Below are 26,602 nucleotides of genomic sequence, written 5' to 3' on the forward strand. Positions count from 1 at the left end.
AGTAGAGACACTGATTTTTTTCACAGTAAGTCAGCCACTTGTGGTTTGTTCCAACTTTGCAATTAAAAAACTTTTGGTACAGTGATATTAGGGGTTTGACAAGGATGATACGAAAAAAATGTATGTGTATCCTGTGACTGAGGGTGAGCAAAGTAATCAAAGCTAACAACAGACTCATCTTCATCTGTCTCCTTTGTGCCTAGTGGTTCAGGGTTGTGCTGCTGAGCTGCTCCTCTGTCATCAGTAGACTCTGCTCTCCCTTTCACACTTCCTCCAGTTTCTCTAGACTCTCCTGCACTTGTATCACAATAAAAAATTATATCGACAGACATTTGGACTTACTTAACCAATTCAGATATTTACATTGGCAAAATATGCAGGCTTATTTAATATTTCTTTATGCTGTTGCCTATCAGTTGTGGGCTTTGTGTATTTACTGTCTCACTTTAAATGATAAAAAATAAAATCGGTCAGGACTATGGTTTGGGTCTAGAAAGTGGTTTTACTGGAACTAATGCTTGTTCACACAGTCTGTTCCAACAGCTCACCTTTTCCTTCCATCCTGACAGGAACAATCCCCTCATCACTACTGGCTCCTGGCTCTGCTTCTGACACTAAAGCACAGTTTAAAAATGCTCAGAATTCTCAGCACAAATCTTCTATTTTGCAAAGCCTTGGTGTCAGTTTCATTCATGTAGTGCTGAATCCTGGAGCATCTCAGAGCACCTTTCATACTGAACAGGCCTACACCATACTCTTCATTGGAGCCTATTTATTCTAATAATCTTCCCTCTATGAGCAGTCCTACCTGCCCACTCTAGACTTGTGGGCTAATGACTGGTGTCTACTGCTGGATCTGCTTTCTGACTCTGAGGAGCTACAAGACAAAGTTTCCCAGTTCTGTGGCGTCACATCATACTATTATTTAAAATGCATAACGTTATGTTCCGCGCCACAATGCCACAGAATTCACTGACTCAATAATTAACTAACTTGAAAGGTGGTTTACCCGGTTCATCGTCCTCATTAGTTGTTTCCAACCGTGAGGTCGTTTTTGTGAAAAAATTGCCGATTTTGTCACATTTGGCTGCATTTGCTTCCAGAGCTTTCCTCTTTTTAATTCTTGTCTTCTCCACACCACCCTTGTTCTTTCTATTATCCATGTTTCAAACAGCAAACACAGCTGACCATCCACAGCCTACAGAGCACAGATGGTATATGCTCCACAGCTACAGTATAGAGCTACTAACCATATGCAAGGACAGATTCCACTAGGTCACGGTACGTCTGCAAAAAAGAGGAAGAAAAAAAAACAAAACAGTTTGCTAGTAGAGGGGGTGGCAGGCCAGGAACAGCAGCAGTAGCTTACGTCATCAACCCAGTACTATGACTGAACACCCCCCCCCCCCCCCAGAGTATGGAGTATGGTGCTGATCCATCCTGCTTATGTTATGCCAATGCATACATGAAGAATGTCACACGTCACTTTTTAAATCAACAGTTTACTAATAATAAGCATTTTTGTAAAGAAATAATTCTATATTGTTCTTTCCTCTTTAGTCTGATGATGAACTATCCAATAAATAATTGTGATCCTAGTTTTTGCACAGGGATCATTAGTGTAAACGGTGACATGGCTGCAGAGCATCAGTATGATGGGATCCACAACAACCATGTCACATCTGTCCACTGACACATTTAGCGTTTTTGTGTCAGCTGGTATTGTTTTAGATCCACAATACTAACATTTATGAAGAAGAGCACAATTAGCAATAGTAAGTCTATAAGTTTATTCCTAATAAAGTACTGGTACTGACCAGAGCGTCATGGGTAATGTCACGTCCGTCCACCAGCAAAAGTTTTCACATACACCTGTTATTAAAATCCAATATTTATGAAAATATAGGTTGCACTGTCTATTGGTAAAGAGCAGTTTACAATGGCAGGCGCATCATACGACTATACGGACGTTCAAGCCAGGCATGAAGTAAATCTGTTTGTTGGTTATGGAATGGGAGTGTTATGGAAATGTTCAACTGATAACCCACACACACAAAGAGGAGGAGAGAAAGTTAGAGTTAAAATAAATAAATGCATTTATTGAGAAGTCAATCACAGAGAAACTCTGTAAGTGAAGTCTGATTAAACAAGACAAAACTAAAGATTATATAGAACCAAATCCAACCCCCTCAAACTATGATGTCATTCCTTACGTACATCGTACCACCCCATACTACTCCTTCTCTGCTCCGTGAAGAGGTCATGATGACCTCTCCACTCTAACCTTGCTTGGATCCAATCTGGAGTGCAGGCACCATTCTCTATCTACACATTCAGACATTTAGGTGTTTGGGTTTTAACTCGAGGCAAGAACTCCGTTCCTGGGTTGGGGGTGTTACAGAGTGGTAAACATCACACATAATGAATAATGACTCAGCATTAAAAGAAGATGTACTAACAGTATAAAATATAAAGAGTATAAAATATAAAAAGTAAATTTTTCCACCACATTTCCTCCCTTTTGATTATTCAACCGAATCAATCATGCAAAAACATAAAATTTACGTACGAGTATCAATAAATGATTATAAATGATTATCAACCCAAAGACAACCTAATTAAGCCATATTTCTCCAGATATTCTCCAGATAAATTATATGTAGCCAAATTTCCAGACTTTGTGTCTTTTTTCTTTTTAGATCAGGTTTGACATTGGAGGACAAATAGCAAAATACTATGAAAAAAATACTATAAACATCCACCCATGATCTATCTGCTTTTGGACATCAGTCAGAACAGTAATTTCCAGCTTCACAATTTTTGTTCATTTGACAGGATTACACGTTGCTTTCTTCATACACCATCAAATCATCATCAAGATCATCTAAGTCATCAAAATCATAATTATCATCATCATCATCAATCACTTCATGCTGTACCATACTAAAAGTACCAATCACACTGCTAATCATTGAACGTATTATTGGAATGATGCAACAGGATAATCCGAGGAGTAATACAAACACACCAAAAATCACAGCAATAATTTTCATCAACATTGCCTTCCATCCCCCAGACAGCAGCCAGCCCCAAAAATCCCAGCCTGTTGTAGTGTATGCAGTGTTTTCCTCATGTAGGACTCGTCTAGGGTGATCAAACTGATTGCGGAAACATCAGGTACATAGGTACAACACTGGTCGCCAATAAGATGACAGACACCTCCCTTTTCAGCCAATAGGAGATCTAAAGCTGCCCTATTCTGTAATGCGACAGTGCGGAGAGCTTTCATCTCACTGGTCATTAAACCCCTGTTCAACAGACGCAGTGAGATTCTCTAGCTCCACAGAAAGTTCTTCTATGTACCAAGCTAAACAATCAGGGCCGTACATGGGAATAATACTGATTTCAAACTTATGGCCACCTGAAATCCGATCCCGTTTTACACAGGTGTGAGGCGGTGACATAACTGGGCTGATGGTCAATTTGGAGGTAGCTGGAACCAAATAAGAGAGGTGACATGTACCTGCCCATCATGCTGGGAAATACAAATAAGAGTGTTGACCACACGTCCACACCATATCTGTAGGACAGCCATACCCATAATCAGAAGGAGTTAGAGCTACGGTGGCATTATATGTGGTAGTAACATTAAAAATAAAATAAAATAAAATAAAAATATGAGGTCTTAGCATCATAATGTGTCAGTGGGGATGGTGTACCTAGTAATGCCGTGAGATTGTAAAGGACTATAACTAGAGAAAAGTAAATTTATCAGCCCTTTTTTCGCATGCTACCTTGAGAGTAATGTTACACCCAGATGTGTGTCTCAAATTATACCGTGTGTGTTCTGTGACTGGGGAATGGAAGCAAAACTGTGGAGTGAAAAAAAGATTAGACAGATCTCTGAGCCGAAAAACAACATTTTTCTGTACCATAGTAATATTAGTGTCTCTAGAGAAATTTCTGGGATTTCTGAAGGAAGGTCACGTTGGGTCTCAACCCCAGCCAGGGGTACGCCGTGACAGACGGCCACTGTCCATTTTATCATTGTCAATAGTGTGTGATTGATCGAGAGAGGATAAGGAGCGAACAGAGTATCTTCATGTGAGCTGTGTGGCATCAAACTACACACATAGCATGACTGATTAGTGACACGTCGTGTCAGATCACGTGTCACTCGCCACCATGTGTTATCGCTAGTCGTGGTGATCAATGAGGTGGAGGTCACGTCCGTGACGTCCCCGAAGCTCCTCTGACCCTAGCTGTCCTCCGACAGACCAGGGCGCAAACAGGAATGTGATGCGGTGGTGAAGGATCAGATACCTGATAGAATGTGTCCATGTACCACATGTACAGGCACAGGAGGGTGATGCAGATGACAGCTGACCCTTTGATCACCTCCATCGTCGTCGAATCAGTGTATGTGTGGGGCAGGGGGTCTTCAGTCACTCGCCAGTGACCAGGCAAAGGATAAGTGTATATGAGACGTCACTGGGGTCGTTACCACCGCTAGGTTTCAACCAGTGAGTCTTGTGAGTGTAGGTGCGTGATACAGCTGTGTCCAGCTCCGGTGTCCAGTCGTCCAGTCTACGCTGTCGATCGATGCTCCGGCCCGTCCTCGGCTGCAGCAGTTGGCGGTTCTCCCAGAAACCGCTTACAGTGGATCGCGTGGATCCACATGGCACGTTCAGCAACCTTGACCACTGTGTGCGTCGTCAGGAGCACCTGGAAAGGGCCTCGCCACCTGCGCTGTTTCCAGTGCTTTCGTCTGAAGTCCCGAACCAGGATCCAATCCCCCGGCTGCAGCGGATGGAGCAGCCCCTCTGCAGGAACCGGTAATGCTGATTTCACCAGTACCTGTACTTGAAATAGTTCAGAGGAGAGTTTTCTACACTAAGACACCATGTCATGCTCCAACAATGATGTCAACCCGGTTAGTTGGGGGGCCTGGAGACCTGTATATGGGGTCTCCCAAACATAATCTCAAAAGGACTCAGCCCACTTCGACTCCTACGTCTCATTCTCATTTGCATGAGAACCAGAGGTAGGGCCTTGACCCAGTTAAGACCTGTTTCCTCACAACATTTAGCCAGTTTTGATTTTAGGGTGCTATTTTCCCTTTCAATAGCCCCCCCTGATTGTGGATGGTATGCACAGTGTGTTTTGAGGTCAAAACCTAGCATTTCCCCTAACTCAGTTAGTGCTGTGTTCACAAAGTGGGACCCATCGTCTAATGAGATCCTCTTTGGGATCCCCCAACAAAACAAAACAAAATTTCAGTTACCAAAGCCTTAGCCACTGCAGAGCTGTCTGCATGCTTTGCAGGAAAACATTTATCTAACATTCCTCCCTTAGACACATGATCTACGCCATGTGTCAGCTTAGCAAACCAGGGGAAGAAATGTTTGGGCCGACAAGGTCGTCCATCAGCTGCCTCAAGTGAAACAAAAGACACAAGCCTGTGAAGAAGGACAACAAAGGAGAAGGTCATCAACATACTGTAAAGGAGCAACACCTGGTGGGAGGTCAAAGTGGGACAGCGAGTCGGCCAAAATCGAATTGTAAATGGTTGGGGCCTAGCAATACCCCTGAGACATGCGTGTCCATGTGTACATTTTGTTTCTGAACTGAAACGCGAACCAATATTGGCTATCTGCATGCACGGGAACAGATGTGAACGCGTTCGAAAGGTCAATGACAGAAAAGTGAGATGCAGACGGCGGAATTTGTGATAAAATCGTGTGTGGATTTGGGACCGTGGGTATGCGTGGAACCACGGCTTTGTTTACCGCCTGTAGGTCTTGAATAAACCTCCATGTGTCTGGGTCAGGAGGGGTTCGCACTTTTTTCCACAGGAAAAATTGGGGTCCTGACCGGTGAATCAGGACATGGAACTATAATTCCCACATTCAAATAAGCTTAGAACTCGGACTTTTTTTGACATGGCCTGTAATCAGATCGCGGGGTAATGATGACCAGTGGGCAGTTCCGGACGAGACCCACATCATGTGGACCAGTAGCCCAGACACCAGGTGGGATATCAGCCAGTTTGGGTGGCACGGAGACGGGTGAGAGGCCTGTGGGAGATGTAGACATACAGGTCAGCGCTTCATCATTTAACAACTGTACAGTTTTCTGACAGTGAAACACTGATATCATGCTCTGTCTGTATACCCCCAGTCGGGGAGCGAACATGATGGCAGGGTCAGAGGTGGGACACAAATCTGACACCTGCAAGGCCTTTTCCACAAACGGGCCCACGTCTTTCCAATCTGCATGGCATGGTTTGGAAAGAGCAACATGCGTGGTGCAGCACCAAGCCTGTAAAAAGAATGTTGATTATCAGTCAGTGACACAGACAATGCCCAAAAAAATATGAATCCCAAAACATGTAACCAGTTGTGAGCTTATCAGACTGTGTGAAAAAACTTTTCCTCATATGTGGGGTCAGGGCCTCCAGGACTGAAATGAGAAGCACACTATAAATCATTTGGGGGTGAGACATAAGCGCCAGGCTGAAGTCTGCTGTCACTTAGCTCGACCCATTTTTCTGTAATTTGGGGGGAACAGACTTTCCACTGGTATACATAATCTGGTAACCCAGCAGCATACCTAACCATTGTGTGTGTATACACACAATGTGAGTGGAGATCTGTGCCTGCGACTGTGTTTTGATGAGTTATCGTTAACCCCTCTGGACCCGATTCAAGTTTTACCCCCAATTTGCACATCAAATCCCGCCCACACAAATTAATGGGACAGACGGGTGCGAGTAAAAAAAGAATGTTAGAAAGTACATTCTTGTGAAACACATGTCAACGGAACAGTAAAGCTCTCTCTGTCCTGTTTACCACCAGCCGACACAGAAATAATAGTTTTTCCACTCAACTTTAGTGTAGGTGTTAAGTCTACATGTCTGATCACAGAGTATGTAGCTCCACTATCTACTAAAAACAATAACTTAAACCTACTTAAAGTAAGATCAACCACAGGGAGCTTCTGATAGGAGTCAGTACACAGCTGAGCGTGTGTGTGTGTGTGTGTGTGTGTGTCACCTCCTCCTCCCTTGGGCAGTGCAGCAGAAGCTGTAGTGGGTGTGGAATCCGTGTCTGGAGACCCGCCCTCCAGGGCCGCGAGCCAATCCCCTGCCCCGTTCCCTCCACGTGGCTGTCTCCGCCCCGCCTTCTCTGTGGGCAGTCCCTTTTCCCATGTCCTGGTTGGCCACAGAGGTGGCCCACCCCTTCACATGTCGGACCACCCCTTTCCGGGTGTAGGTGGGCCTCGAGTGTTCTCCGGTCCCCGCCCACGCTGTTCCCCGGGGGGGGGGGGGGGTCGGGCGGACCAGTCCGGAGTGTCTGATGAAAGTGACCCCTGCCCTGCATCTGGAATCTTCCACTGTCTCATCAGGCCTGTTTCAGGTTTGTCCATGCAGACAGACAGCCTCAGGTGGGAAAAAACGTCCGGCAGAGGCTAGGGGTCATCTGTGCAGCCAGAAGCCGCCTGAGTTCAGACCCAGTGGGTCTGTGTTCATTGCAGAAAGTCCCTCGGATGGATCAGGTAGATGTTTCAGTGAATGTCCATGCCCTGAACACCACAACAGGACCGTCTGGTCCGCTGACTTCCACCATGGGCATTTGTGCAGCTGTGCCAGAAGTCAGTCCTCCCCCCTGCCTGCAGCATCAGCAGCAGGGGTGGAGTCGGGTTGTGTGGAGTCCGGCTCCGGTGGTGGAGAAGGCCGGGGGTCAGCAGACCTGGGGGGGCCTGCTGGGGCCCGTTGACGTTTGGCCGGTTCTGGAATTACGGCTGAGTGTTCCGGGAGGGGGGGCGGGTTCTCGCGGCGTCTTTGTGGGCAGGCGTCCAGACCCGGACACCAACTTCGCTGCCTGCACAGAAACACAAGGGGGGGGCATATGGTATATGGTAAAGTGGCGGAGCTCAAGCTCCTTGACAATCGAAAATATAACTGTTTAATCTGTATAATCTGTTTTATATCTGTTTTTATAACCAGCAGCATAATTTACCAGATCTTACAGACGTAGCACAGACGTCGCACAAAAATACAAGGGAAGTATAAAGTTATGAATGAAAAGAAGTGGTTTAAATATTCTAACAAATTAGGCATAAAGGGAAAAAAACACAGCTAGATGGTGTCATCTACGGTTACACATGCCTCAGTTTGTTTTTGCTTCATTCACCACATCTCAAAACATTTGTTACAAGTTTCCTATTGTTTAAATTCCCTGACCTTGTTTTTTCTCTCTTTGCCTCCCTTTAACTCATTCAGTTTTTGCACACCCAAAGTTGGCGTTTTAGAAAAAATACCCATGTTTACCCAATAATCAGCACATTCAAGCACAATTTCCCCATATTTTCTTTTTACCCATGGGTTTTGGAATAGGGGCCTCTCTGGCCACACCCCCGTCACTGTGCCCCGGCCGGTTTCCCATTTTTACACTTAGAACGTCTTCTAAGTGGTTTTTGTTCCTTGGCGAACAAAATACTAAAAAACCCTGATTTTTCTTTTCAGTTGTCAGCGAAAAAATCACCTAAAACGCTTTCAAGTTTGTTATAAACTTTACTCTACTGTATTTACATACAGTAGCAACCTTATACGATTTTTCTTTTTGGTTGAAGGCAGGTGAAAAAATCTCCCAAAAACGCCTGTACTCTATTGCATTTGCATACACTAGCAACCTTATACGATTTTCTTTTTGGTTGAAGGCGAAAAAATCTCCCAAAAACGCCTGTACTCTATTGTATTTGCATACAATAGCAACCCTATATGATTTTCTTTTTGGTTGAAGGCGAAAAAATCTCACAAAAACGCCTGTACTCTATTGTATTTGCATACAATAGCAACCCGACTCAGGTCTATATATATATATATATACTTATTCTTATTTTTTATTTATTATTTTTTTTTATTTTTCATTTTTATTTTTTTATTTTATTTTATTTATTTATTTTTTTATATATATATAAACCCGAATCGCACGCCACTATTGTTTCAGTGACGTGCCCAGTGACGTGAGTTTGGAACACAGAGAGTAAAAGCCCCAACACCCCAAACTGTAACTTTCTCACCGTGTGTGGCGTTGAACTCAGTTCCGATTCCAGTGGTGAGACGGGCGGGGCTCGGGGCCGGTCCCCCGTCTGCGGTGTCGTTTTACCACGGGGCTACAGCCGCTTTTTGGCCCGTAGGATGATCAGTCCACCAACCTCCGTTCCCCGCCCGACAGCACACATGGAACCCTGCCGACAACGCCAATTTGTTATGGAAATGTTCAACTGATAACCCACACACACAAAGAGGAGGAGAGAAAGTTAGAGTTAAAATAAATAAATGCATTTATTGAGAAGTCAATCACAGAGAAACTCTGTAAGTGAAGTCTGATTAAACAAGACAAAACTAAAGATTATATAGAACCAAATCCAACCCCCTCAAACTATGATGTCATTCCTTACGTACATCGTACCACCCCATACTACTCCTTCTCTGCTCCGTGAAGAGGTCATGATGACCTCTCCACTCTAACCTTGCTTGGATCCAATCTGGAGTGCAGGCGCCATTCTCTATCTACACATTCAGACATTTAGGTGTTTGGGTTTTAACTCAAGGCAAGAACTCCGTTCCTGGGTTGGGGGTGTTACAGAGTGGTAAACATCACACATAATGAATAATGACTCAGCATTAAAAGAAGATGTACTAACAGTATAAAATATAAAGAGTATAAAATATAAAAAGTAAATTTTTCCACCACAGGAGTCAGGCTAATAATGCAGACGTAAGTTTGTTCATTGATTTGGTCATAGACCAGATTTTGTTGAAACGAGTACTTTTGAGATTGAGTAACGTGGACATTTTTTCAACTGAAATTTCGTTAAATTAAGATTTTTTTTTGTTTTTTTAAGATACGACTTTATTCCCTCAAAATTATGACTTTTATTCTCAATATTTCACTTTATTCTCGTAAAATTATGATTTTTTGTGTTCGGCTTTATTCTCATGAAAATACAGGTTTCATCTTGATATTTTACGACTTTATTCTCGTAGTGACAAGTGTTTTTATTTTCTTATGCGGCCCTAATATGCCGTTGTGTTTAACAGGTTCTTCCAGTGTGGAATATTTAGCTGATTTCTGGTTTTCCAGTGGAGAACGATTATTTTCTTTGCGACAGTCAGGGCTTTGAATAATCGACCGGCTCTATTTGTAAAGTGTCATGAGATAACTTTTGTTATGATTTGGTGCTATATAAATAAAATTTGATTGGATTTGACCAGTATCAATTATTTCAAATTTATTGTGTTCCTTCTGTCTTCTTCTTCCTGTCATGCACTCAGCCATTGCTCATACCTTGTTCTTTTCATGACAAACTGCTCCTTTTTCCCCCTCAAACATTTTCCATTGCATATCTATGACATTGGATTGTATTAAAATTATACAGGCCCCAGTTTTCCCAAAAGGTTTTTTTTTATTCACGTTTTCGTTAAAGGGTTGCCAAAAAATAGTGGGAAGAATATGACAATTACCGTGCAAACACAACAACGAAGTCAGTGTTTACAATATGTTAATCTGTTTGCGCAGGTACACCTTCTGCTGGTAGTGAGTTGGAACTCCTCTATGTAGCACTGACATGGTTCAGAACACCGCTCCGAACAAGGTGCTTCCTTAGCTCACAGTCCAGTGCAATTGATAGGCACCCTTGGCACCACACCATGGCACCTGGCACCGAGCCCTGGTATCGCGGTGCCACGGCACCTAGCAGCGAGCCGTGGCACCGCGGCAGCTAGCGGCGGCACCGAGCCGTGGTACCGGAAGTGAGCCACCGGCGGTGTCGGTGCCTCAATATGCACTCGCTGTCTGTCCAAAAATGGCCACTCCTTTGACCCCCTAAGGCCATTTGAGCCGTAATGTAAATGTACAGAAGGATGTTTACCCACAACCATCATGTTAGCTCTCCTCTGCACCGCTTCCAACTGCCTCTGCCCCACTAAACTAAGCTCAGTTGTCAACAGCCCTCTTGAAAGCACACACTTTAGACTGAAGTCGACACAAAACATATGCTGTGTGTACATTTCAATAAATATGACCACATATAAAACACTACTCGCCAACAGTCGTGTAGCTAACGTAAGTGGTAGCTTAAGCTAACCTTAGCATTGACACTGACATATTCATGTAGCTCGGTGCTAATAGCATAGAACAGCTCGGCTCTGTGAAAACAGTGCATAAAGTCATTTTGAAAAACGTTGTATAAAACTGAATTCATCCTTACCTTGTACAGAGTGGTCCAAAGCAGCATTATTCTGAGTCCCAGCGAAAAACTGTCCGAGTGCAGCTGAGCTTTTCCTCCTGAAGCAGGAGTGTTTCAGAAGTCAACCTGACCCACATATGTTAGGAGGAAGAACACAATTAAACTGTTGTATATGTTATGAATTAAACTGTGCTGTATATACCAAGTACATATTTGAAAAGTGAAGCACCCTCCCTTTGCCCTTTTTTCAGTGTGTTTCCATTTGTTTGTTTCCTTCCTTCTGGAGGTTCAACTGACGGGAAAACCCGTCCGTTAACAGAAGACCAAATCACTCTATTCTAAAACTAATTCACTGGAACTGAATACTAAGTCCTGTTCCTAACAGAAGTTCAAAAACTCACAGTTGGAGTGAAAACAGCAGAGTTGGGTCAGGCCGTCTTCAGCAGCTTTTCCACGGGTACACACAGTAAACACACGGGCTGTTCTCCACAAGCTTCTACACCCTTTTCCGTCCTTCTAGAAGGTTCGGCCTGTTTTTCCACCGGCAGAAATTATCTACTGATTTCTGTCCCCTTCAGAAGCTCTTGTTTTCTTATTAAATGCTCTTTGGTCAGGCACATCTGTGTTGTTGACCTACTTCCACACACACTGGCTCATTTGGGGTCTTCTTCTCCCTTCTTCTGTTTCTTCTCAGTTCGGTAGAGCAGCTGTGCGGACACCTGTCTAGACTGTCTGAGCCAACGGTCACATAAGCAGGGCCCGCTCCATGAAGAAAACAAACAGAGGATCCCTCTACAAAACATGTACAAATGACTGAATATGGGAATCCCTGTGGCGGTGCATCCAGGAAGGCTAAAACTAGAGCTGCACAATTAATCAAAACTTAAACTTACAAGAAATACTGCTTTGATATTTACCCTAAAAATTATTGACGACTTGGCATTTATGTCAGTCACAATATGTCAAATAACAAAATGTCAAGTTCTACAAGCTGTAGATGTGTCCTGATATTTTTATGTCTATTTAAAAAAAAAAAAGGAAAAAGATAGAAAAGAATTATTTAATATAATTATAAATTTAATATAATGTAATTATAAATGTAATATAATACAATTATAAATTTTATATTATTTTAAATGTGATATAATAGAATTACAAATTTAATATAATTATAAATTTAATAATATAATTATAAATGTAATATAATTATAAATGTAATATAATTATACATTTAATATAATAGAATTATGAATTTAATATAATTATAAATTTAATATAATTTATTTGGTTTAAACACACAAAACATACCTCCCATGCATTCATCCATTCACCCCTGTTAAGTATACATTATGTACTAATATGTATAAAAAAGCAGAAAAAAAAGAAAAAAAAGCATTCTCGTTCTATTCTAGAATGTGGATGACGTGATTTTGACGCACACCCAAAAGGACAGCACGCCAGCGCAGCGACCCTCACCCACGCTCACCCACACACGCACGCAGGCACGCACGCACGCACAACCCCTACTTGGAGTCGACACGCCTCCAGGGGCGGGTGAGTTCTGTCTTCCTGCCAGCCAACCTCAACGGAACCCATTGGCCCCGCCCCCTTCGACGTATGCCCCTGGGGACGTACTGGCACGCAAACTCCCGTGGCCCCCCCTACGCCTTGCCAGCCCAGCCCGCACAGCACTGGACCAGGGATGATTACGTTCTTCCAGACGTGGGCGGAGCCTATCACCCAACCACCCCCTCAATAGGACCGTTGACCCCACGCCCTTCCGCTCGCACCCTGAGCACCATGCCGACCAGGTGACGCAGCGTAGTGCCACATTGCTAATGCCAGTATGTCTGACCATAGGGGTTCCCACCTGGACTCGTACCCACAACATTTGCTTCGCGAGACATGAGCTTAGACCACTGAACCAACGGGCTGCCCCACCCATTGGAAGCTCGACACTGTATTTAACCCTTATACAAATTACGTCACGCCTCACCCCTCCCACCCCCAAAATGCGTTCTGACAGAACGTTCTAAAAAAAAAAAAAAAAAAAAAAAAAAAAAAAAAAAAACTATTGACAGCCTGCCTTGGAAATGAGTAAACGCCTCAAATCAAGTCAAATAAAGATAATAATAAATAAAAATAAATAAAATAAATAAAGATTGAAGTAGCCAATCGCGGAAGAGCCTTTCTAGCCTATCAGAGGCAAGTGTACGTGCAAATTCATGTCTTTGCAAACGGGAGGAAATACCGGATTTAGACCAAAGACACTTTCTCATTTTCATTAATACTTACTATTATGTTGGTCCTCCATAACTTTTCCCCTCACAAATCTTATACAGGGTGTCCCATAAGTCTCCATACATAGGAAAAATAAACGTTTCTTGTAATCTTGACATAAACCATTTTAATTTCTAGAATATGCTCTATGTGACTGCCATTTTGTCGGGAACACATTTCAATGCGTGTCCTCCACTGCTGAAGAACTAGAAAGAAATACATGTTAGAACCATGGAATGGATTGTCTCCTATGTATGGAGACTTATGGGACACCCTGTATATGGAATAACCGGAATATATGTTTCAAACGTAAGTCGTTGTTTTTAAAGAATTGGGTTGATTACTGAACACTGCCTGTCTGTCAGTTGTTTAACAGGGAAGGTCACTTACTTACTTACAGTGAATTTTGGTTGGAATATAAAACTCCGGTGCTCCCTACAGAATATGCAGTTGTGTTTGATTCTATCCCTTCAGGTTTAAAACCTTTGCTACCTTCTACTATTAGTCCTTCAACAACCACTAGCCCTCAAACTGCACAATCAGAATTATACACAGAAAATTTACATCCATTCTTGAGTAAAAAAAAAAAATTAATAATAAATGCATTAGAGAAGTGATTCAAAGGGATACAATTTGTAAGCCAGCTTCCATCTTTTTTTGGAGTAATTTATATTCTGATGTAGAATGGGAAAATGTATGGTTATTACCAAGGAAGTGTTTTATTTCCAATAAAGTGACAGAGGCGTCTTTAAAACTGTTCCATAGCTGTTATCCAACTAATTTAGCTCTGATTAAGTAGATGATCAATGTCGACCCTTTTTTACTCATTTTGTCATAATTCAGATGAAACATTAACTCATTTGTTTTGGGAATGGGCCTTTTGTTCAACTTTTTAGTGTGATAATCTTTTCTTTTTTTTTTTTAAATAGAAGCTGGATATTTCTTTTAACCTCAAAATTAAAGATGTTTTATTTGGTTTCTTTATTACTGATTTGCCTGTTCGGAAATCATTTATTCTTAATCTCATTTCCTTATTAGCTAAATTTCATATACATACAAGCAAGTCTGCCAATCAGAAACCCAGCTCTGTGGTCTTTAAATCTTATTTGAAATCCTATCTAGACACACTTAACTTCTGCACTAACCCTAAAGTTGTGAAGACTAAAGCCTTATGTGAAGAGTTTAAGTTGTAATTTATTTTTTTCTCTTTTTTATTCCTCTTTTATTTTATTTACTTGCCTATTTATGTAATTGTATTTAATTTCTTCCTGCCTCACCTCAAGCATTATATTTTTTTTCTCCATGCCATGTTCTGGCCTATGTGTATATGGTATTTTGTAAGTAAAGTATGAAAAAAAGGAGAAAAATGAAAAAAAATAAATAAAAATTTAAAAATTCAAAAAGAAAAAAAAACAATATATATATATATATATATATATATATATATATATATATATATATATATATATATATATATATATATATATATATATAAATAAAGTGTTTTTCATTTTGAGGTCAACAGTCAACTAATAACCCTACACCAAACCTAATGCCACTGGAATAAACCTACCTTTTACATGACTGTAACAGAATATTTCATATTAGTTTGGGCTTTGATCCAAGTTTATGACCAGTGCGGTGCTTCTGTTTGGCTACAATAATGGTTTACGAGGGCCTTAAGCTCTCATTGCTGGCTCAAAGGAGTCACAACATCAACTCAACATTTTCAGTATAAAAAAAAAAAAAAAAAAAATGTAAAAACACATTTACAACAGCCTTGAACTAAATAATTCAGGCTTTTATGTACATTACAATAAACAGCATTAGATTTAAGTCCAAATTAGAAATATTACATCTTTTTAAAACAAACATCTGATTGGGTTTGAATTCATGTTTTGACACTTAAATCTAATGGTATGATTGCTCATTTCCATATTTTGAAGTTTAACATGAGACTGAACTACAACATAATTAGTTTACCATTTCAACAAAAACTTCCAAAGGCAATAATTAAATCAGTGGTATCTGGTGGCACATATTTGTTCCACAAGCACCAGGCTCATTGATTCCAAAGTAATTAACTATACAATAAATACACAATAGATGAAAACAATGTGAAAAACCAAAAAAGTAGGACATACCTCTGCAGAAAGTCATTTAATTCAATCAAAATCTTGCAATGAGAAAAAAAAAAAAAAAAAAAGTATCCAATTTGTACATGTCTGCTCCAGAAACTACTGGGTTCATCCATGGCCGACGCTCTACGCTTCATCCAGGTTTCATGAATATATGTGCAGTGGATATTCAGAGAAATAAATTAACAAGCAAATGGAGGAGAGAAAATAACATCTTCAGAGGACTTAATAAAAATATGGCAGACAAAAACACATTTAACATGAACTAAACATTACAATGAGCAACTCGGTGGTGCAGCGGTTAGCACTAGTGCCTCACAGACAGAAGGTCCAGGGTTGGATTCCAACACCGTCGATGGGGGGTGGGACCTTTCTGTGTGGAGTTTACCTGTTCTCCCCGTGTCTGCGTGGGTTCTCTCCAGGTACTCCGGCTTCCTCCCACCATCCAAAGACATGCACCGATAGGTTAACTGGTTAATCTAAATTGCCAACAGGTGTGAATGTGACAGTGATTGTTTGTATATGTTCAGCCCTGAGATGAACTGGAGACTTGTCCAGGGTGAACCCCGCCTTCGCCCCTGTGTAGCTGGGATAGACTCCAGCGACCCTAGTGAGGATAAAGCAGGTTCAGAAAATGAATGAATGAAAACATTATGATGGGCAATGAAGGCCACAATTTCATCTCATTTATATTCAGGAATGAATGTCATTTTAGCAAAATTGTGTAAAAGTTATTCTTAAAGCAGCGAGCTAATAATTAAAAACCATTTCGCGATACAGTCTGAAACCACAGATGTAAACAGGGTAACTGCTGATCCAACTAAATAATCTGCTACAGTGCTGTGTAAAAAGTTGGGCATTAAATCGTATCACCAACAGATATGACACAATTAAAGAAAAGCAGTTTCTGTGAATTACAGGCTTGTTATTTTAACCAGAATAAAAGCCAGGGATTGTAGTTTTGTCCTCCGTGAAGCTGTGGCAGCAGCTCAGTCAATGTGAAACCGCAGAGAAGTTGTTCATCTGTTTGACTTTTCCTTCAGTTCATCAGCATGAGCTTCTCCTCGCAGACAGATGGGAAAGCACCAGATTCCTCTTTATCTGCCTTCAAGCGACTTTTAAAAACTCACTTTTATAAACAAGCATTTCATTAAATCAGGACAGTGTAGTGTGTGTGTGCATATATTTGTGTATGGAGGTTTGTTTCCATCTATATTGTGTCTGTATGTTGCTGTATTCAGTGTCGGTTGTGGGTCTGTCTTAGGGGTTGTTTGTAACATATGTGACCATGGTGTTCGTTCAGTGTGTGTTGCTTGTGCCAGAAAGTTTGTATCTGCATGTTGAAACTGTTTTCTTATTCTTGTCTTTCCTATTTGTTCTTATCTATGTCTCCTTTATGTGAAGCACTTTGTAACATGTTGTTTTAAAAAGTGCTATATAAATAAAGCTTGATTTACTTACTACAGTGTTGACCATTCAAACAAAACAGACACTATTGTGGTTGCATGTCATGTCAGTTTAGCCAGTCCAGATCATCGTCTTCGTCGTCGTCACTTAACAGCAGGGGGAGCAGGTGAAGAATGCCCCTTCAAGCTTTGAACACAAACAAGAGAGAAAAAAGAAATCAAATATGAGTGATGTATGAGGAAAGATCTGGTACAACGGTGTCTGACTGAACACATAAGACGGAACACAAGGCAGAGCTCGGGGTTTCCCACCAAATCTGAGCGCTCAGTCTGGACTTCTACAGATGGTTTCTGACCAGTTCCTCCTTCTCTTCCTACTTGCTGGCCGGCGCAGGGGGTTTGGCTGGGGTTGTGGTCTGGAAAAATGGCCCCTCTCCATTTTCCTCACCCATTCCCCCAGTCAGACTGAGAGAATAGTAAAAGAAGGGATGACAGAGACAGAGACATGAAGCGAAGGAGGGGGGTTAGACAGGCAGAAACACATGCAGAGAACAGAGCGGAGGGAGAAAATACAACATTCCTTTTATTGTCACTGTATACACAGCGCATACACAATGAAATTCTGATGTGCTTGTTAAAAACCAGTCAGTGTATCTTTTGGTAATTGGATTTTCTTTTCAGAAACAAAAGGAAAACTAGTGGGTAATTGATTTTCATTTTAAAACAGGCAAATTAAAATGGAATTTCAAGGTGTTTTTCTTTTTCAGTGTCAAAACAGAGAAACCAAATTTAAAAAACAGATTGATTTTCATTTTCTTTCTAGTAACAAAAAAGAAAGTCCAGAAATGTCTAACGATATTAATTTTCCTAATTTCATTGTACACACAATGACAATAAAGGCTACTCTATTCTATTCTATTTGTTCATCTGGCTGTTTCTAATCTGTCTGTACATTTCAAAACCAGCAAAACATCAGTTTCACATCAGTTGCTCCTTTACTGTACTGTATCTTGGTTGCTTCCCAGACAAACTGGATTCAGACAATGTTTATCTCCTAAAGATTCTGTTGACATCAGCTAAAAGAGTCACAGCAAAATGTTGGCTACAGAAAGAGCCACCTGCAACAGGCTTTTTTATTTCTATCGCAGAAAACATTTGACTGATGGAACAGCTGACTTTTACCCTGCGGCTCCAGGAGGAGCCCTGAAAAAGGCGCTGGAGAAAATGGACAGACTCTACAAACAGTGACAGTACTAGTTAATAAAAGCATTTGATGTTGTATGCATGTTTGATGTTATAATCGCCATATCTAGACCTTAATTTCATGTTCTTGTTTTGTAAAACTACAATGTTTATAAAAGTGTCAAAAAAAAACAAAAAAACCACAAAAACAAAAAAAAAAAAAAAATTTTTTTGGGTTTGTGCTCACCGTTAACATAAAGCCTGGATGGACCTTGGCAGCGGTCACTTGTTTCTGATGGCTCAGATACAGAAGCAGTTTGTACTGAAGAAAAGAAGAGATGCATTATTCATATAAATCAAAAGTTAATGTCAAACAAGTGACAGTGTGGCAAAGCTCCCACCTCACCTCTTTTGTTGTGTGGCTTCCCAGTCTGGCTGCTCCCAGCTTCCCTTGGTTCACATACTGTCGGTTAATGCTGCACCAAACACAACAATCTTTAAACTGGACTTCATTATGAGATGATTTGGTGGATTGTGACTTGATTGAAGTTAGAAAAAAGTGACATCAAAGCTCCTGACTGAAATGTAAAGTGGAGTACTCACTACCTGAAGGCTTGAACTTCTGTGGCAAACAATAGAGGGTCTGCACGTGACGTCAGCGCTAGCGGAAGTCACCGCAGTTCCACCCACTGAGTGGCAGAGAGAGGGAGATGAGTGACAGCGTTGGCTTCAATCCTGTCTAAACTGAAGAACAATATTTAATTAAAAATGGGGAAAGAGCTGTTGTGTGACTGATTGTATGAACAGGTTCTAAAGCAGTCGGAGCTAAAGTTTTACAGACACCCAAAGACAAAGAAAAGAGAAGGAGATGGATCCAAAAATCCAGGAAACAAAACCTAGATCTGTGGATCCTGTTTGGTGTCAGCTAACATTCACTGATGCTGTATTTTTGGGTAAAATTACACCTTAAATGACCTATTGTTTTGGCCAACGTTCCTTCTTAGTGCAGCTCTTGGTTTCATGATCAGATCTTTCATGGTTTTTGTCTTCATTTTGTGATTGTGAACCTTGCGCTCCTACATGATTAGTAAACTAAATGAAACGGAGGCCAACCTAGTTTTACAAATACGGGGGAACTGGAGAATAAAGCTACAATGGAGTATTAGGACCACAGAAGAAAAGAAAAATACTTGTGACTACGAGTATAAAGTCATAAAACATCGATATAAAACCCGTAATTTTATGAGAATAAAGTTGAATACAAAAAGAATCACAATGTTATGAGAATAAAGTTGTAGTTACAAAAAGAACTCAGAAAAATGTCATTCGTTTATGAGATTAAAGTTGTCATATTCCAACAATAAAACCATAATATTACAAGAATAATGTCGCAATTTAAAAACAGGTGGTGTAAATCTGCTAATTTCCCAGAATCCAGTGGTGCCCTGCTGGTCCACAGCAGTAGTATCTGTGTTGGATAAAGGACTGGATCTGAACTAGACTCAGTAAATCTGCTCAGTCCCAGTAGATCATGCATATATTCCCTGGGGTCAGTCCACGCTCGACTGGAAATGCACTTTGGATCAGCTGGTTCTGGGCCCTAGTTTTGGACCCTGGTTGTCAGTCATGATGAAACCATGTATATTTGCTTCATGTAAAAATAGCGCTGATCCCCTCCACCCTGGATGTCCGGATACTCCATTTCTGTTCACATGTCAGTGTTCATGGACCACTTGTTCTTTGGCCGCTCGTACAGATCCATGTCCAATCCAGTTGTCCTTCATTTAATTTCAGATTTCACATTTTCCCGCTCTGGCTGTGTTTACTGCTATACTCCGTCATATTGAGCAGGTTGGTTTAAGACACTCAGTCTGACTGAGAGGGGTGTGGCCTGGGGGAGAAGTGATGTATGTGCAGACCCTCTATACTGTAGGAGCTCCAGGTGGTGGCGCTGGTGTCGTTGCTACAAAGAACCATAATGCTGTTCATTTATTGTTACTTCTCTGATGTTCGTTTTCTCTTTCTAGTAACAAAAAAGAAAGTTATTACCTGACAGAAATGGAAAAATGGACCAAAAATGCCTGTCTTTTTCATTTTCTGAGACCGGATGTTGTCATTTTCAAGGAAAGAGCACTAATACCTAGGTCACAAAGATTCTTAAAAACGATGGGTTTGTACTAAATCTGGACATCGTAGACATGCCCCCTCCACGAACGTCTACAAACTCCAGATTTCATATGACCTGGAAAATTTGTACATTGTGTAGCTGTGTTTACTCTCATTTTTGTGCAGTGGAATGACTTTTGCTATTTTCATTTTATTTGTGAAATGACCTGAATGGAATGATAAGTTACAGATATGGGTTAGAGGTTTTGCAAAGTTATTTATGACTCTTTTAAGAATCATGTCAATATCATGACAGTCAGTGGATAGCTTACTTTTGCACTTTAGAACAGTGTTTATCACCTCCTGCTCATTTGTTGCACACAGAAAAATTGAATATGGATTCCTTTTAATGGTTTCATTACACTGGTCATCACCTTGGTTGGGAATATCTGCAGCCTACTCCAGGCACACATTTACAAAAAAACCACTTAAAATGGTTGACTATGTTATTCATGCTGTGATTTACACTATTTTTATCAATAGTCAGAATATGTTGCTTTAGTAGGTCCTTGTTTAATTAAGTTGTTCAATATATCCCAAGTTCCTTTTATATTATTCTTACTTTCATATAATAATTTATTATAATATTGCTTTTTGGTAGTTCTGATTATGTTTGTTAATTTATTTCAGTAAGTCTTACATCTTTGTTCTGCTTCTTTAGTTTTTAACTTAATGAACGATTTGTAGAGATTATTTTTCTTTTTACAAGCATTTGTTATTTCTTTAATAAGCCATGGGTGTTTTTATTTTCTTTTTCTTTATGCAGAGTTCTTTGGCAGGGCAGTGTGTGTTATACAGAAAAATAAATACATCTAAGAAATTACCATATGCACTCTCCACATCTGATTCCCTGTAGACTGTACTCCAATCCTGGAGCATTAGACTGTTGTTAAAGGCATTGGTTTACAGATAATTTTCATGTCTTCTTTCCTTTTATGTCACAGTCAAACAGAGTGAAAACAGGGAAGTGATCAGTGATGTCACATATAAGCAGGCCACGGGTGGTTTGATTTCCCATGATGTTAGTGTAGATATTGTCTAGAATCATGGCACCATGTGATGTTATTCTGTTTGGTTTAGTTATTGATGGATAAAGGGACATACTGTACATTATGTCCAAGAAGTCAGCTATAGTTTTTAGTTAAGTTTAGTTTCTTTTACAGGAGAAAATTGTTTCTCCATCCATTCACTGAAAAGTTCAATACTTGAACCAGGTGATCGATATACACAGCTTAGAATTACATTTTTCTTTTCATTGTGGATCTCTACATTCACACATTCCATCGTTTCATCTATTTCTAATATCATCTCTGTTAAGACCTTACATTTTACTGATTTATGAATATATAGTGCAACCCTACCCCCCATTTTCTTTCTTCTGTTCATATATCTCAATTCATAATCCTCCAGACAAAAGTCAATACCTTTATCAATGTCAAACCAGGTTTCTGAAATGACAATGAAACTGAATGGATGAGTGTCGTTGAAATATACTTTGATGGAATTAAAATTTTTATACATACTTCTGCTGTTAAAATATATGATTGACAACTTACCTACTGATTTAATATTTTCATACTGCTCTTGGGTGAAATAATTGCAATCCGTTGCTATGGTAGATAGAAAGTTATTATCAGGATCTATCTCTGGATGTGGATCCATTGTAGTTTCAATGTAGTCCAGTGTTTTTTTGGCTTTGGCATTAGTTCTCTTCTTTTTATCTAAACAGCATCTGTGTGGTCCTTGTTAATATAGATTTTCGTACCTCGGAAGCATTTGGCTCTCTGTAGTATCTCGGATTTATCCTTGAACTTCTGAAGCCGGACTAAAATGGGCCTTGGTCTGTCTCCTTTAGGATTTCCAGCACGGTGAGCCCTCTCCATCTCAACATCCTTCTGGAACTGGAACTTCTCACTTCAAAGCTTTTTCACTTTTAGTTCTGTGTCCGTCCAGCTTTCTCCAGGTGACTCTGTAACGCCATCTATCATCAGGTTGTTTCTCCTGGACTGAGACTCCAGATACTCTATTTTATCAGACACGACCAGCATACTGTCACATACCTTGAACAAGTCTGTCTGGGTGGTGTTACTCTGTTGTTTTGGATTGCCCAACTGTGTCTTTGTATCATCCACATCCTTCTGTGTAAATTGCAGACTGATTTTTATCTTACCGGCCGACAGGCAGTAAGCTATTGTCCTCATGTGGCGTCTGTCATCTGTTACAAAAATTTCAATCGTCTTCTCCGAAACTACAGTAGCGCCCCTTTGCTCTTCATTGCTTTGACAGGGGTAGCTAACCTGGGTTCTTGTTAAGTATGTAATCTCTTACAATATTAACGATTATTTAAACTATGATTCTATTTTCTTTTTTATACTATTTTTAGCGCAATGTAACTTAACATACTTTTTAAAAACATTTACCCTTGAAATGAACCCTTTTCTAAACACCGTGGGCACTTTAACCACACTGTATGCACTTGAAATCTTCCATTTACAATGCAAAAACATACACACAGTTTATAAGGGCTGTGCAGGCCTGTGCGCTGCAGCCGAAAACCAAATGGCCTCTTCACCTCATCGGGCAATAAAAAAAACAAAAAGGTACCTGTATCACCAGCTCCCGAGAAATGTTAATCCATACGTCCAGTGAAAAGGAAATCCAGAATCCGGTAATCGGCAGTCCCCCTGTCCGTCAGCTCCAGTGTTGCTGTGGGCTCAGTCTGGGTCCTCCGGGCCTCCGAACCTTCTGCAGTTAGCGGTTAGCTAACCTGCTAGCCTAGTCCGTCCATAGCTAGCCACATGCAGCTAACTTACTGAGGTCGCAGTCTGTGTTTTTTTTTTAACGTTGGACTTCTAGTCGAAGTGCTGTTACAACACAGTCTCTCACCATTAAAGTCACGTTTGTGATCTGTCCGACCACTTTCCTGAACTAAACTGGTGTTCTTTTCTTCCCGAATACACTGTGTGTTATTCCATACTCTCGCATGCGCTCGTCGTCTTCATCAGGTTTTCTCTCTTCTACTTCCTGTTTCCTGTTCCCCTTGACCCCGAACTATTCTCCAAGATCATAATACATATAACATAAAATATACATTTTCATTACTTTTTAACAAAACATAAAATATTTGCGCAACTTTCCCATATTATTAATATTATTTATAATTAAGTATTTTAACAAACTTTGCATTTAACATCCTGTAAACAATATAATGCATGAACTCAACAAAGTTACATACCTTTTCACAAATACATGATCTTTTTAATACTCCCACACTGAAATGGTTTTAATTTTTAACCCTTTGTATTCCACTTATGAACTTAGGTATTTATGTATTTATGCTATTTTTTTTAACACACACCCATCCCCTTATTTCCATCGGGCTACACTACAATTCCAATTGACTTCAAACTTGGTATACAGCTTCTTTATGATGATGTCAACAAAAGTTAGTGAAATTATTTGGACCTGGATCTGATTCTGGATTTGGTGCCACTTTGAAAAATGTCCCCATTATCAGAGATAGGAAGTGGATGGATGCAGTAACTCAGTAAATCTAAATGATATCCAGTGTAAATTTCTCCAGTCCAGCCCTGATGGGGAGATGACCCAAACATAATGTCCACATGCTGATCAGGATCTTCTTCTGGATCTGGAACTGACACAAAATTTAACATGGGCTCTTATGGGGAAAACATTTCAATCGTCTTTTTCTCTGAAACTCCAGTTCTGATTGACTTCAAACTTGGTATACAGCTTCTGTATGATGATGTCAACACAAGGGATTGAAATTATTTCGATCCGGATCTGATTCTGGATTTGGTGCCACTTTGAAAAATTTTCCCATTAATCTATCAATACATGTAGAGGAACTGAAGTAGTTGGATCAGTGACAGTGGATGGAGACATTTGGTTTATGTTCAGTTCATGATATATTTTGCTGGAAAAGTCACATTTTCCTTATTTTTTTTTCCTGATTTCATCTAATAAGGTTTGAATTTACTTAGCTTTTATGAACATCTACATGAATTAAATGTAGGAAAATACTTGCTTTACACTGAAAAATGCAGAGGATAATGTTTTAATAAATGGTGATGAATCACTGAGGAAAGGTTAAATGTAAATGAAATTGACGACATAATTACTTTCTTTGTGTTCCTTTTAAATTTAAGGCTGAGATAATTAATATATAATTAATATTCTCTAGTGGGAAAGTGATTGTTTTGAAGTGATCGTGGGTCCTGGTCTGTGGACCTGGTTCTGGTATGTGGTTCTGGCCTTTGATTATGATCTGTAGTCCTGTTGTGGGGTTCCAGTCTGTGCTCTGTGACCTGCTCCTGGTCCTGATCCTCTGCGGTTTCTCCTCCAGATCGAGGCTCTGAAACTCTTCTCTCAGGCTGAACTGGTTTCCTGGTTCCTGGAACACAGAAACAGCAGCAGAAAACTCAGCGTCCACGTAAGTAAAAGAAACTAAGCCGGCCAAAACCAAAGACACATTCATACAGTTACACAAAAGATGACTGACTGCAGGGTTAGTGGTAGCTCACAGGAACAAACTGTTTATCCCACCCCCTTTAATACAACACTAATTAGATCAATACAAGAAGTCTACACACACACACAAAAAATTTTTATATATATATATATATATATATATATATATATATATATATACATATATATATATATATATATATATATATATATATATATATATATATATATATATATATATATATATATATATATACACACACAATTTTTTTTTTGCTTAATTCAAGCAAAAAAATCTGCCAATGGACCAAGTGAAAATTAACTTGTTCAGATTTCTTGAAGTCAGATTTTCCAGATCTATTGTCTATAAATCAGTTCTTCTATCTGACTGAAAAGTTCCTCTTCAGGTGATTCTGCCTGATTTTCAGTGGGATCAGATATTTGAACTAGAAATGAGACAAATACATGTGGACAGATGTAGATTTTTGCAGTGCACTACATAGAAACCCATATAAATACAGTTGGCTGTAATCCATAATTATATGCATTGTTCCTTCTAATTTACACTATATATGACTATTTCAATGATCTTTTTATATATCCCACAACTCTATTAGTTTATATAAAATGTGATCTATACTACAACACTTCCATGTTCTGCTGTAATATTCACCGGTGTCATTAGATTTAACGTTAGTCTTTGTTTCACCCACGTTTCAACGCGCTGGTTTTCTGGCCCTCGTCAGGTGGTTGGTTTCGGCGTGGAGGAGAACGACCCTTCAGACCAGAGCGTCCTCTGCCCCTCAGACGGCGCCAACAACCCCCCGTTGTCTGCGTACGGCGAAGACAGCGAGCTGAGCTTCCTGCCGGCCTGGACGCCGCAGCTGCAGGACGCTGCGCTCATCACTGACATCAGAGCCTTCACAGCATCGCTGCCGCTCCACCCCTACCACAAGATCCTGCACTAGGTCGGCGTCAGCGGAGCCCCGCCTCCGTCTGGGATGCTGCTGTAACTGTGGCGACCGCTGGCAACAACATCCACACTGTGTGATCAGAGAAGAGGCAATGTTTTGTTTTGGGGTTTTTTTGTGACACTGCATTCACAACCTGCGGGAAAAAACTGGAAAAGACATGAAGATGAGGCTTCGATTCAGTTTTCTGCCCCTTTAACAAAATACTTGTGCATTTATGGTCGTATTTACAAAAAAAGAGAAAAAAAAAAAATTCTTCTCTAATTTCTCATTTTCTTTAACCTAACAGCCAAGCACTGAAAGAAGAAAAAGTCAGCAAAAAAGATTAAAATAAGTATAATAAACAAAAGTAACATTAAATCAGATTGTAAAAGCAAGAGAAGAGACAGGATTGAAGCAGCGCTCTGACCTTAGGCCTAAAGCTGCAGGTTCCAGTTCAGCTCCACAGGTAACATCTGGAGAGGATGCTGCATAAAAACACATCTGCTAAAATCCTAGTTTTATACAGAAACTGATCGTAAAGTTACAGATTACAACTGAAGCTTTGGATCATCATCATCAAATCCTTCTGAAAACCACCGTCACAACAGTTTGATCAGACTTTAACACGTAAAACCATATGTTCTGCATCTGTTGAATCTTATTTTTGTGTATTAACAGTAAACTGATTCCTGCATAAAAAAAGTACAAACATACAGTTTTACTACACAAA

General features: G+C 40.2%; 1 long non-coding RNA gene across 1 annotated transcript; it reads left to right on the forward strand.

Moving 5' to 3' along the window:
• The first annotated feature begins 24,792 nt into the window (after positions 1–24,792).
• On the forward strand, positions 24,793–26,033 carry LOC115429274 (uncharacterized). Its single transcript, XR_003936755.1, has 2 exons — positions 24,793–24,881; positions 25,666–26,033. It is a non-coding gene; the product is annotated as an uncharacterized LOC115429274 (long non-coding RNA).
• Positions 26,034–26,602: the final 569 nt, after the last annotated feature.

This window comes from Sphaeramia orbicularis, chromosome 12 (assembly GCF_902148855.1).
Source record: "Sphaeramia orbicularis chromosome 12, fSphaOr1.1, whole genome shotgun sequence".
NCBI lineage: Eukaryota > Metazoa > Chordata > Actinopteri > Kurtiformes > Apogonidae > Sphaeramia > Sphaeramia orbicularis.